The sequence below is a fragment of the Acomys minous genome (assembly GCF_964271855.1).
Source record: "Acomys minous genome assembly, chromosome: 9".
NCBI lineage: Eukaryota > Metazoa > Chordata > Mammalia > Rodentia > Muridae > Acomys > Acomys minous.
Genome location: NC_140490.1, coordinates 100495382 through 100508708, shown reverse-complemented (window position 1 = coordinate 100508708; position 13327 = coordinate 100495382). Strand labels below are relative to the sequence as shown.

Below are 13327 nucleotides of genomic sequence, written 5' to 3'. Positions count from 1 at the left end.
CTCCTGCTAAGTTCTTTTTGACAAGCTTTCAACCTACTAAGTAATGACACCGTCTGGGCTTGGCCTCATTTCCTTGTGTACTTATCCAGGTTTCCCCCAGTGGCTAAGTTCCCTTCAATACCTAGCTCTCCCCACCTAGCCAGTCACCATTAAAGTGACCCTGACCTGTCAAAGTTCTCAAGACACTAATAATAGAAACAGATTCTGCACATATAAAAAAAACAGCACAGTATAAGTAAATAATCTGGTGGAGCGTGGGGATTTTAACTCAAGTGTCTCAAAAATAATTTAGGACTTGGGCTGCGTCTAAAACCTGGGCTTGGTAAAATAGCCTTCTCAGGTGACTCTCTGTAAATCCTGACTCCTTCCCGCCCCCTGGCACTTATCCTCCATGAAGGACACAGGAAGCAGTGTGCACTATTTTTCTCTTAAACCTCACCAAATCTGTCCTTTTATTCTTTTCTTCTGGTGCCAAGAATAGCCTTAGAGTATTCCTCTTATGCTGTAATCCCAGAATTGGCCATTTTTTGAAAATTCAAGGGACCTTTTTTGCTACCAGAAAATAGAAATAGATGGGAGGTCAGAGATCCCTGCCTGTGCTCTTTTTCTCATTTTTACTCCACTTAAATTCAGCAGAGGAAGACAAAGGCACAGATAAGAGACAATAATGGGACTCAGAGTTTACAGAGACTGAGTTAAAATGTAGGTGTTTCATCTCAGAATAAACTCAGACTTCCCAGGTTTGGCAGGATGAACATGCTTGAAGGTCGTTTGTACTGCCTCTACTTGCTGTATGATTCTCTGACTTGAAGATGAAGATGAACATATTTGTTTCAGAATAATTGTGATCACACTGAGAACACAGCCAAGTTTTCGCAGGAAAAGATTTTTCTACCACCTTGTCCAGTTTGCAAGGGACGAGACAGAAAAAGCCACTTAAGGGGTCTGGGGAGCTGGCTCAGTAGTTAAGAGCACTGTCTGGTTTCAAAGAGGACCAGACAGTTCAATTCCCAGCAACAACATGGTGGCTTACAAACCATCTGTACTGGCATCTGATGCCCTCTTTTGGAAAGCAGGAGTACATGCAGATAGAGCACTAATACACATTGCAAAGAAGAAGAATTGGTTTGTTGCCAGGCATGGTGGCACATGACTTTAATCCTAGCACTCACACTCAGGATGACAGAGACAGTTGGATTTCTGTGAGTTCAAGACCAGCCTGGTCTACAAACAGAGTCCAAGACAGCCAAGGATACACAGAGAAACCCTGTTTGGAGAAAAAAAACCAACCAACCAAACAAACAAAAAAGCCACTGAAAAATTGAATGACGCAGTGTTACAAAAAAATAAATCATGGAATGATAATTAAGCTAAGCAAACAAGGAAGTCTAAATATTCCTGGGGCAGCATGCAGGAATATTTTGAGTTTCATATTCTGCTAATCTCGATATGAAATACAAGAGAGTGAATACATTTCTTTACATGAATCACTTAGGGCCAAGAGAATTTTTTTCCACTTAAGACAGAGCACGTGGGTATAGTAGGTTAAAAAGGTATTAGCTGGGCTCTAGATCTCTTAGTGTAGTATATGTGTTAGTCTATATAATTATGAATTAGTTACTTTAAACACATTGTCCCTCTCTTCACACTAATTCTGAAAGAGGGGACTTATTGTCCCCATTATAACTAAGAGAGTACTGATGTCCCAGAAGGTTAAAAGTAATGCGTCCAAAGTCTTAGACCAAGAAAATGATCAAACAATTTGAACCCTAATTACTTGCTCCTGCAAACTTGCAATGTTTTCATTGCTCCTTGCTAACTCTGCCCACAAGCTAAGCTACAAAACAATGAAATTATATAGCCCAGTTCTGTGAAGCTTTTGATATATTTCTAAGCATCTGTTCGCACCTGTAGATGTAGTTTAAGATCAGAAGCTCCCCACAGAGAGCATCAAGGCCAGTGGATTCAGGCCCAGGGGGGGAGGGCACTGCACAAACAGATGCACCAACCAAGAACAATGCACGCAAAGAACCTAGACCTCCCTGTTCTGATGTAGGCGATGGACAGCCCATTCTCCACGTGTGTGTGTGGGGGGGGGTGGGGTGGGGTGGGGGTAGTGGTGAGAGCAGGGACTGCCTCTGACATGAACTCTGGTGCTTGCAATTTGACAACTTGATCACTTGCCCTTGGCAAGTAAGCCTTTCGGGCACACAGAGGAAGGGGATGCAGTCTATCTTGATGAGACCCTGATAGGCTGTGATAAGACAGTGGGGAGGGTAAAAGGTTGGAAAAGGGAGGGGGTGGGAACAAGTTAGGTAATAATAATCAGGATGTAATGCGAGTAAATTATAATAAATTTTTAAAAATTAAAATATATATTTATATTGCCTTCTTATATCTCTTTGTCCCTTCTCCACCCCAATCCCTCCCAACACCCCAACACCAGGTAGGAGAAATAGAAGGTTAGTGGGAAGAAAGGGTCTTAGTTTTCCTTAGCTACTTCCTGCTGTTTAGAGTTGTTGGGTTCCTTTGGACAATTCCAATCCTCATTTCAGGATTATCTTCAACTTCTTCTCCTCCAATTACAACAACAGCAACCAGGAACATCAGGGGGGATTGGTAGCAGCATTCTTTCTTCCTCGAAGTCCCCAGTTTCATTCTGGTTCTGGCATTTATTCCCACTAGCAAAGACCACGCCCCAGCACGAGGCAATTTGCAGCTAACAAATATCACACACCTTCTCAAAAGGCAGTTATCAGCTGTGGACAAACTGGAGCAGTCCCCATGTCCCACACCTGAGATTAGAACAAAAACATGTTTACATATCACAATCCAAAGTGTCTACAACACCAACCTGCCATACTCTGCCTGTTTCGGACCTAGATTCCCATATGGCACACTTTTGACAACCACACTTGCCGCTGGATCTCTTTGGTTCTTTGGGATCAGCATTGTAGTGTTTACCGGTCCACTGGTCACATCCGGCTACTGAAAGGGCCAGATTGGTTGAATAACCAATGTCCATGCATTGCTTATGCATGCAATATATTTGGGGCCGGATAATATCTCACCCCTAGGATAACTTCAATCTTTTTTTTTTTAAACATGGATGTTTTATCATTCATGTCTTCTGTAGATTATTGCTCAGGCTGTAAAGCCTTCTGCTATTTCTTCTTCCCTAGGACTCCAGCTCTACCGGAATCCTGGTATATTTGCTTTCAAGTGACAGTGATAAACTAGATTTTTTTTTCCTATGTCACTTTTCATTCTTTCTTGGTTTCACTTGCAGACAAGATTTACATGTTAATCAAAGCTATTCATATCTTCCAGGTCCTCCCTTGCCTCATAAAAATCCTACCTCACCATGAAAATTTAAAAACTCACAAAAAACCCATACCAGTCCAGAGACCACCGATGAATTAATTTTGCCTGCCACCTTTCCATGAAGCCAATCCTACCTGGCCTCCTGAATGAAGCCATCAACACCGCTTCATAATGCCAAGATCCCTAGTAATGTGTGCCCTTCCCTTGCTATCTTAGAGTCTCTAGTATTCATGATGAGCTCATGCAGAAATAACCATGTATTTCCCGTAGATCATCTCAAACAACCCTTGTTCCTCCATAATATCAAGTGGCACAGCCTTTGTCTCAGGGGCTGATGAGCATCCGTATGGCTCAGTTTTTCTGTCTCTAAGACACCCAAAATGAACTCACCCACCTCCATGCTCCATAGCCTCCTGATCTAACTTGTGAATCTATCCTGTTGCTCTGTGTAAAGTGTTCTCAGTTTAAAGCAGTGGAGGGGTTGCTACCTCATTACCATGCTTTACTTCCTTTACTGGTCATACTGAATTGTGCATTTCACCTTCCTTGTGTATTAAGGAACAATAACAAGCCATTACGTCTCCCCCCTTCTCTTCCTCTCTATGCTCTAGTTCTTGCCACGTGTCCTAAGTTGTTGAAGATCAGCAGAGGATCCTTTATTACAGATCCAATGTGAACTCTCCTTGTCTCTTTCCTACTGTAATAAATGCAAGCCAACATATCCACCAAATGGTTTCCCACTTTCTATTTGTTCTGATACATAACTGATTTGATTGACACATATTTGTGAGTTGCAATGTAAGGTTTTGACACATGTATACATAGTGCAACACTGAATCAGAGTAAGTGCCACAGATATGATCACCAGGAAGACTTCTTTGTGTCAAGAGCATTTGAAAAAATACATTACTGCTCATTGTATTAAACAGTGGAAATAAGTAAGTCTTATGGAAAATCATAATAGGGTAATAGAATATTTTAAAGGTATGAGTGGCCACTTAAGAATGTGGGTTTAAAGTACAATCAGTCTGAACAAAAATTTGGTTATTCTGGCAATCTTCACTTGTATAGGACAAACAAAAAGATGCAGATGTAGGGTGCTGCAAATCAATATTGTGCAAGTTTAGAATAAAGACAAGAAGAAACAGAGGACCGCTTGCAAAGAAAGAAAAATTAATGCAAAGGTCTGAATTCTGTTCCTTTTTTAAACGAGAGCAGTTCTAGTCCTATTTCACAAGGGTGTGAATTGAAATAAGGGCATGGGAAATGCTTCAGCTTTCCTGGTACTCAAAAAAAAAAAAAAAAACCCGAAACCACAATCACCACCATTGCTTTCATGTTGCCACGGGTTATAAATATCTATGGCCAACAACGAAGGAAGTTAAAAAGGTGAAAGGTGATGAATAATGAGAACGCAGTGGATTGACGGATGAGAGGTTTCAGTGAGAACAAACACAATTATACTTAGAACATGAGTAAAGACGGCCAAGATAAACAGACTAGGAGGCTTTGTGGAGAGACCATTGGGTCAGTTAGGAGGGAGGAAAGGGCAACGTGACACAATAGAAACATGTTTCATGTGAGCAAGTTGTTGGCAAAAAGTAGATGCTATTGTTTTAAAGCCACCAACCTCCAACCAGGAGGACATTCAGTTCTTTGCAGGGAAACCTGCTGAAAGAGGGAGGAGAAATGTTCGTTTCATATAAAGCAAATCAACGCCCTTACAGGACAGCTCAATTTCCCATAAAACATAGATCGGCTGCAATTAGGAAAGAGCATATGAATTTAAAGACTAGCAATGATTACAAATTAGGAATTCAGAAGGTTGGAGTTGGTAGGGTATAAAGAGAGACACTTCTCTTTTGTGTTGATACTAAATTTAAGTCACAGAGAGATACTAGAGTATGGGGTAAGGGTGACCAAAGACAAGCAGTACTTTGTCTTCAATTTATGACAATATGTCAGAGACACTTATTTTTTGATCTGAAGAAAAGCCCCAAACTCATCTTTAAATGATACCTTTGGGAGTCTAGGAAATAATGCATAGATCAAGGCCATTAGTAATTGACTCAAGCCTGTCTTCACATATATACAAAAACATAATTTTTGTTGATAATCTGAAGAAAACAATGTATTTTAAAAATAAAATATCAGGCAAAGAAAAACATCCATTAAATAAAAACCTAATAGTATTTTTTAATACTTTCTATATAGTTGTATGCTTTTTGCTCCTTTTGAATTTTTACATAGTAAATTTTTATTTCATTTTAAATTTTTAAATTTTATAACTTTGAAGTATATCTCTATCCCATTATTTCCCCTCCATGAAGTCTTCCAAGAGAGTCGCAGTATCCTCAACCACCCAACTGTATATTCTTTTTTCTTTGAATAAAGAGAAAAGAAAACAAAATAAAACCAAAATCTTACCAATCATAATAACAATGTACAAAAAGAAACAAACCATGAAGTACATTCTGTGTTGATGGCCTTACCCCCGAGCTTGAGGGCTGCCTAAAGTAGAGCTGATGTACCCTAGCCATGCCAGAGTTTGAGCAGTAATATTTTATGGAAACTGATCTTTTTCAGTACCCCAAAGGGCTCCTATTAGTCCATGCAGTGACAAAGATACTGCAAGCCTTTTCATACAAATATCATTGCCAGTAGAGTCTCAACAAATCAAACACGTTCTTCAATTTTGAAAGAAATGAAAAGGCAGTAGAATGTGTAAAGAATGGAAACATCTGCTCTGTCACAGGATTGTGCTTGAGAAAAGATTCTAAGGTTATTTATGAGATTGATGATTTTGCTTAAGTCTCAGAAACATTTTGTCTAAACCTTAGTCCCTGGATAATTCTAATTCTAATCTTTGTAGTTATCTCTTCAACTTCATTTGTACAGAAACATGAGAATCTAGTGAGCATAGCAAATAAATTGGCAAATAAGTAAAAATTTTATGTAAAAATTCTTCCTTAAAAGATCTATCTATTGCATATCATAGAAGCGTGTTTCATCAGCTATCTCACCGAGGAAAACAAGCTTCCTTGAGGACATTTAAGAAGCTCATGTGTATAGTAGTCTGGGCTCTCTTAGTGTCTGCATGACATCTGCAAAGGCCCTTCTGACTTCCATTGAGAAGTCAGGTGTGATTCTGATAGGTCTGCCTTTGTATGTTACTTGGCCTTTTCCCCTTGCCACTTTTAATATAGATCCATATTTATCACCTTGCACACAACTTAAATCAAAATGGATCAAAGACCTCAACATAACACTCGATACACTAAATCTTTTGGAAGAGAAAGTGGGGGAAGAACCTTAAAGTTATTGGCACATGAGACAACTTCCTGAACAAAATACCAACGTATCAGGCTCCAAGATCAACAATTAATAAATGGGACCTCTTAAAACTGAAAAGCTAGCTTGGCGTGGTGATGCATGTCTCTAATCCCAGCACTCACAGAAGCAGAGGCTGGCAGATCATCTTGAGTAGAGGCCAGGTCAGTGAAGGCTATTCAGAGAAACTCTGTCTTGGAAAAACAAAAAACAAAAAACAAAAAACAAACAAAAACCAAAACCTGAAAATCTTCTGTAAGGCAAAGAACACTATCAAAGAATGAAATGACAGTCCACTGATTGGGAAAAGATCTTCACCAATCCTACATCTGACAAATGGCTAATACCCAAATTATATAAAGAACTCAAGAAAGTAAGCACCAACAAACAGAATGACCCAATTAAAAATGACCTAAACAGACAATTCTCAACAGAGGAATATCCCATGGTGGAGAAGCACGTAAAGAAATGTTCAATGTCCTTAGTCATCAGGGAAATGCAAATCAAAATGACTCTGAGATTCCATCTTACATCTATCAGAACGGCTAAGATCAAAATCACAAGTAACAGCATTTGCTAGTGAGGATATGGAGAAAGGGGACCAATCCTCCATTGCTGGTGGGATTATAAACTTGTACAACCACTATGGAAACCAATCTGGCACTTTCTCAGAAAGTTGGAAACAGTTCTAGCTCAAGACTCAACTATACCACTCCTGGGTATATATCCAAAAGCTGCTCTACCATACAACAAGGACACTTGTTCAACTATGTTCGTAGCAGCTTTATTCATAATAGCTAGAGTCTGGAAACAACCTAGATGCCCCTCCACTGAAGAACAGATAAAGAAACTGTGGCATATCTACACAATGGAATAGTACTCAGCTATTAAAAACAAAGAAATCATGACATTTTCAGGCAAATGGATGGGACTAGAAAATATCATCCTGATCAAGATAACCTAGACCCAGAAAGACACACGTGGTATGTACTCACATATAAGTAGATTTTAGCTATATAACACAGGATAAACATACTACAATGCACAGTCCCAAAGAAGATAAGTAACAAGGAGGATCCAAGGGAGGAAGCTTAGATATCACTCAGAAGAGGAAATAGAATAGACAGAGGTAGTGGTTGAACAGAGGGGACAAAGTAGGAGAGGGAGCTCAGAGAGATATGATGGTGGAGATCAGACATGGGAAAGCAGGAGCAGGAGGACAGAAAACCTGCAGAGAAAAGATAAACTGTGGGCAGGAGCGTCTCTTTGACAATCTGGAGACCTAAGTCGGGGTAGGATCCTGGGAGGATATGAGAGGAACTCTAGCATAGACTCATAGTAGCAGGGGCCATAGAGAACTGAAGATTATACTCTCTAACTAGACAAGTCCCCTCCTAGTAGAGGGAGGAGAACACCAACCCACCCATGAAAATTTCAACCCAAGATCTCATCCTGCCTACAAGATGTGCAGGGATAAAGATAAAACAGATAGAGCAGAGATTGAGGGAATGTCCAACCAATACCTGGCACAACCGAAGACCCACCCTGTAGGAAAAAAGCCAACCCCTGACGCTATTAATGATACAAGGCTATGCTTGCAGACAAGAGCCTAGCATAATTGTTCACTGAGGGTCTCTACCCAGCAGTGCTTCAAAACGGATGTTGAGACTCACAACGTTGATCAATGCCTAGGGACTCTTAAGAAAAAGTGGGGGACAGGAGAAAAGGATCTGGAGGAGAGAGAAGCTTCACAAGAAGACCAGCAGAGCCAACTACCTAGGGCCCAGAGGGCCTTGCTGTGGTTGAAGCATCAACCAAAAACCATGCATGAACTAGAACTAGGGCTCCTACCAAGATGTAGCTGATGGGTATCTCAGGATTGATGTGACATCTCTAGTAAGGAGAGCAGGCAGTTTCTCTGACATGGACCCTGTGGTCAATTTTTTAGCTCTTCCCTCTGGCAGGAATACCTTGCCAAGACACAGGGGAAGAGGAAGTACTCAGTCCTGTTGAAACTTGATGAGCTGGTGTGGATTGGAATTGGGGTTTCCCTTTTCTGAGGAATCTTGGAGGAGGTGTAGGAGGGGGAAGGAGGGTGGAACTTGGAGGAGAGGATGGATGTAAAATGAATAAACACATAATTATGTAAAAAGAAGCACATGTGGCTGTATTGTCAAGCTGATCTAGATGTTTTCTCATCTGTATTTGTATTGTATTTTTGTTAATATCAAAGTCCTAGGAATGGCATGTCATTTTCTGCTCTTTCATGAAAACATAGATGAGACAGCCAACAAACATAAATTATCTGTGCTTTAAAAATATAATATTTTTTCTCTCATTAGAATACAAAGAAGCATCTATAATAATATGATAAAAATAAAATCAAACCAGAATAAGCCAAAACAAAACAAAAACAGAAGCAAAAAGCCAAACATAAAGCATAAAAACATGTATAGTTCAGAACATGTATTCACATATACAAAAATCCCATACTAAACACAAACCCAGAAAGCATAATATACATTCAATCTTTAAGCTTAAAACAAACAAGCTAACAAAGGCCTGAAAAAAAATCTTTAAAAAAGGAAATATCTCCATAACTGCTGTTCGATATATTCTGTGATGGCCATCTACTGCTAGACAAGACCTGACCTTAGGAGTGGTTAATATACCCAATGAGATTCCACTGGAAAAAGAGACAAAAATCACATGATCATCTCATTAGAAGCAGAAACAATCTTTGAAAAAAATCTAAGACTCCTTCATGATTGAAATCCTTGGAAAGATTACTAGTATACAAAAGACATATCTCATCATAATAAAGACAATTTATAACAGGATCTCAGCCAACATCATCCTTTACCAAAAGAACTATAGGTATTCACAGTTCAATTACTGGACAAAGATAGCCACTCTTTCCATATCTATATAGTATAGTATTGAAGACATAGTTGGAACAATTAATTGGAGGAAAACAGGGTGAACAAAAATGAATGTAAGAAGTCAACATATATTTGTTTTCAGATGTTACATTTTACTCATGAAAGACCCTAAATACTCTACCAGTAGACATGGACAGCTGATAAAAATGTACAGTAATATTTCAGGATATAAAATTAAAATCAATAGCCTTCCAATTTTAACAAGTGGCAATCATACTGGGAAAGAGCTCAAGGAAACAGTACCTTTCACAATATCCTCCATAAAACATCATGGGAAAACACATATGGAGCAAGTAAAGGATGTGTATAATAAAAAGTTATGACACTGAAGAGGAAAACAGAAGACGCAAAGACCTACCATGCTCATAGATCAGCAGGATTAATTCTGTGAAAATGGGCATCCTGCCAAAAAGCAATCTACAGATTCAATGCAATCCTCATAAAAAATTCAAAACAATTCTTCACAGACACTGAAAAAATATTTAACTTCTAGAAAAACACACAAAAGTGAATAGGGAAAATGACAGAGTCATCTAACCAGGGCCCAGAGGTATCTGATGAGACTGAAGCATCAACCAAGGACCTTGCATGGGCTAGACATAGGTGCCCTACAAAGATGTAGCTCAGGATTCATGTGCGCTCCCAAGTAAGGGAAGTGGGGCTCTCTGTGAAATGAACCCTCCTGTCAGCTTTTGAATTACTTCCCTTTGGCAGAACTTCCTTGCCAGGCTACAAGGAAAGAGGACACATTCAGCCTTAAAAGGACTTGATGAGCTGCCGAGGCTGGGAAGGGGCACTCTGCTTTTCTGAGGAACAGGGGAGGGGGAGGGGAAGAGGGAGGGAGGATGCGAAAGGGAGGTGAGAAGGGATGGGGCTATGACCAGGATGTAAAGTGAATAAACAAACAAACAAGCAAACAAATAAAATATGAGAACCAGTATTTTCCTTTGAGTTAACTTCAAACTAAAATTTCTAAATGACAGAAAAAGAGATTATGAATAGTAAAATAACTATTGGAGCTATTACCATCCTGGATATTAAGGTGGACTGCAGAGTTATGGTAATAAAAATAGTGTGGTAGTTTCATAAAAACAGACACATTGATTACTGGAATAGAATTAAAGGCCCAAATATAATTCTACATACTTAAAGATACCTGTTTCTTTTTCTTTTTCTTTTCTTTTCTTTTTTTTTTTTTTTACAAAGCCAAAATTAGACATTAGAGAAAAGACAGCATGTTGAACAACAGGTTACTGCCAAGGGTATTCTCTACCCTCTACAACCCCATGGTAAGGAGCTGCTACAGAAGACACTACACACTTATGTTATTATATTTGCAGAAGTAATGCTGGGGGCCAAATAGGAGGTTAATGTCTGCTTACTTGTATTCATGATACTGGAAAGGACTCTGCATACTACTGAAGGAGAAGAATAACCAAGAACATCCTTAGCTACAAAACCTACAACCTACAACATATATGCAAGAAATGCCTGCAAGAAATGCACAAATGTTCTTGGAGTAATCACCCACTTTTTTATTGGTTATGAGGCTCACTCTGCGAACCTGAACCCATACCTGGCTTGCTCAGGTGGCCAGGAACCTAAGGCAAGATAGTTCTAAGTGCAAACCTACTACTACTATTATGTTCATGGACCAGAGCATCATGCAGCCTTCATCACAGAAACTTTATCTCAGTCGATGGTAGTTAACACAGAGAGCCACAGTTACAGGATATGTAGAGAATAAGAATCTTTGAAGCCCTGGGCCCTACATGGGGCATCATTAGCAAATCTCCCCCCTCAAGGTTAAAGCATCTATCCATACCTGCTGACCTACTTCTGCTTCTTCCCTCGAGGTATTCAGGTTTGTTAGCCGAGACAGATGAGTGCAATGCAGAATCCCAGTTGGCAGTGTGTGCATGAAAAACAGCCTTCTTGAGAGACAGCTTCAGTGAAACAGCCCCTTAAATTGGGAGTGAGAGGACAAAGGCTATTTAAACCTTTGGGGAGTGGGTAGCGACTTTTACTGTTAGTGTACATCATCTGCCAGGGCCAAGGTGCTAGGAATGCCTTAATAGCATAAAAAGTAATTCCAGGTGCTTGCTGGACATGACCTTATACAAAGAGAGAAAGTTTAACCTGTAACCTGGCCACTAGCCTACCTTAGCACCTCAAGTGTGGCAGAGGTGAGGGTTGTAAGGCTGCTTGCACCGTGACATGCAGGCCCCGGGCAGGGAAGAAGTGGTCCTAATGCTGCCAGTATCGGAATGAATTTTTAGGATTTGGATATGCTTCACCCTTACTCTTGCTCCAGGCCAGCACCCCTTGTAGAATAGTTCCAAGCCTCACACACATACTTAACATAAACTCTCAGAGACTGTGCCAGCATGCACAACTTCAAACCAGACAAAATCCAAGCACAGATAAGAAGTAGATTTTCAGATAGTTGACCCAGGCTGGGCTGACAGCCTGCTATTTACTTCTGGCCGTGTTGATGATGTTGCTATGGATGATTGACATGTGTACCTTAATCATGTAAGTGCTCAATATGTTTGAAATTTAAGACAAACCCTTATTTGACCTTGGGGTTTTGTATCTAGGGAGCAGGAAGGCAGAGATGGCAGCTATCCAACTATATTTTAATGAAGAAGAAGAGGAGGAGGAGGAGGAGGAAGAAGAAGAAGACACAAAGCCCTATTCCTAATCAAGAAACTAAATAGTTGATAATATCTGGGAGCAGGAATATCTGTTTTCCCCAGCAGTTTCACTGGGTATAACAACCACATGCCAGTTCATGCCCTGGGCTCAGGAGTGGTTGACCTATACTAAGCATACTCCTTTATTTTTGGTGAGACTTTGGCTTGGTTTTGAACTTTTTGGGGGCGGGGTTTGCTTTTGTTTTTTTGTTTGTTTTGCTGTTGTCTTGTTTTTGCTTTCCTGTTTTTTATTTATTCTATTTTTGTGGGACAATGAGAAAGAAAGATAGAGCATGAAGTTTCAAGGATAGGGTAATGGGGATCTGGGAGGAGGTTTGAGGAAGAGAAAGAAAATGAGCAAAATGTTCTCGATGGAAAAAAAATCTTAATATAAATTATTTTTCATTTTTAAAACTGGAGAGGTCTTCAGGTTAAGGGATGCTGTTTTAAAAACATTGTTTAAGCTCAGACTTGTCAACAAAATGGTATTTTACAGAAAATGGTAGCAAAAAGTCAGCAAAGATTCAAATTATCAACACAGCCGCTTGACAAAATAAACTATGTAACTTCAACTACTTCCAGCCTTGAAGACAGCATACTGAAGAATACATGAGGTGACAGTAAGCCACGTAGATTATGTTCTATTGCTCACACACAACCCAAGCCTTATTCCATGGCATAAAGAATAATAAAAGCATGCTTCCTCTACTGAAAGTCAGTCAGTTTTACTGCATGTTGGAGTTGAAAATTTATGTTAAAAGCTTAATAAGAATGTCTATAACCAAACTATGATTTTTGTGAGTTTGAGTTAAAGGTACCTTAATGAAATAGTGTGAACATTTGATTATCCTTACTTTACTTAGTGAATATTTAAATGGATTTTTAACATGCTGAATGGCTTTGAAAAGAACTGAGATTCTTCATTTTCAAGAACAAAAATGCTCTTCCTTCACTTCAGCAGATGCTTATACAATTGAAAAGCAAGCAAAGGCATCCAGATGAGCATTTAGCAGCAGAGGGAATTATTTTGTAATT

General features: G+C 39.5%; 1 protein-coding gene across 1 annotated transcript in view; it reads left to right on the top strand.

Moving 5' to 3' along the window:
- LOC311604348 (uncharacterized protein) overlaps positions 1-13327 on the top strand; it is a 349080-nt gene that overhangs the window by 168779 nt on the left and 166974 nt on the right. The gene's annotated exons all lie outside the window — the stretch shown is intronic.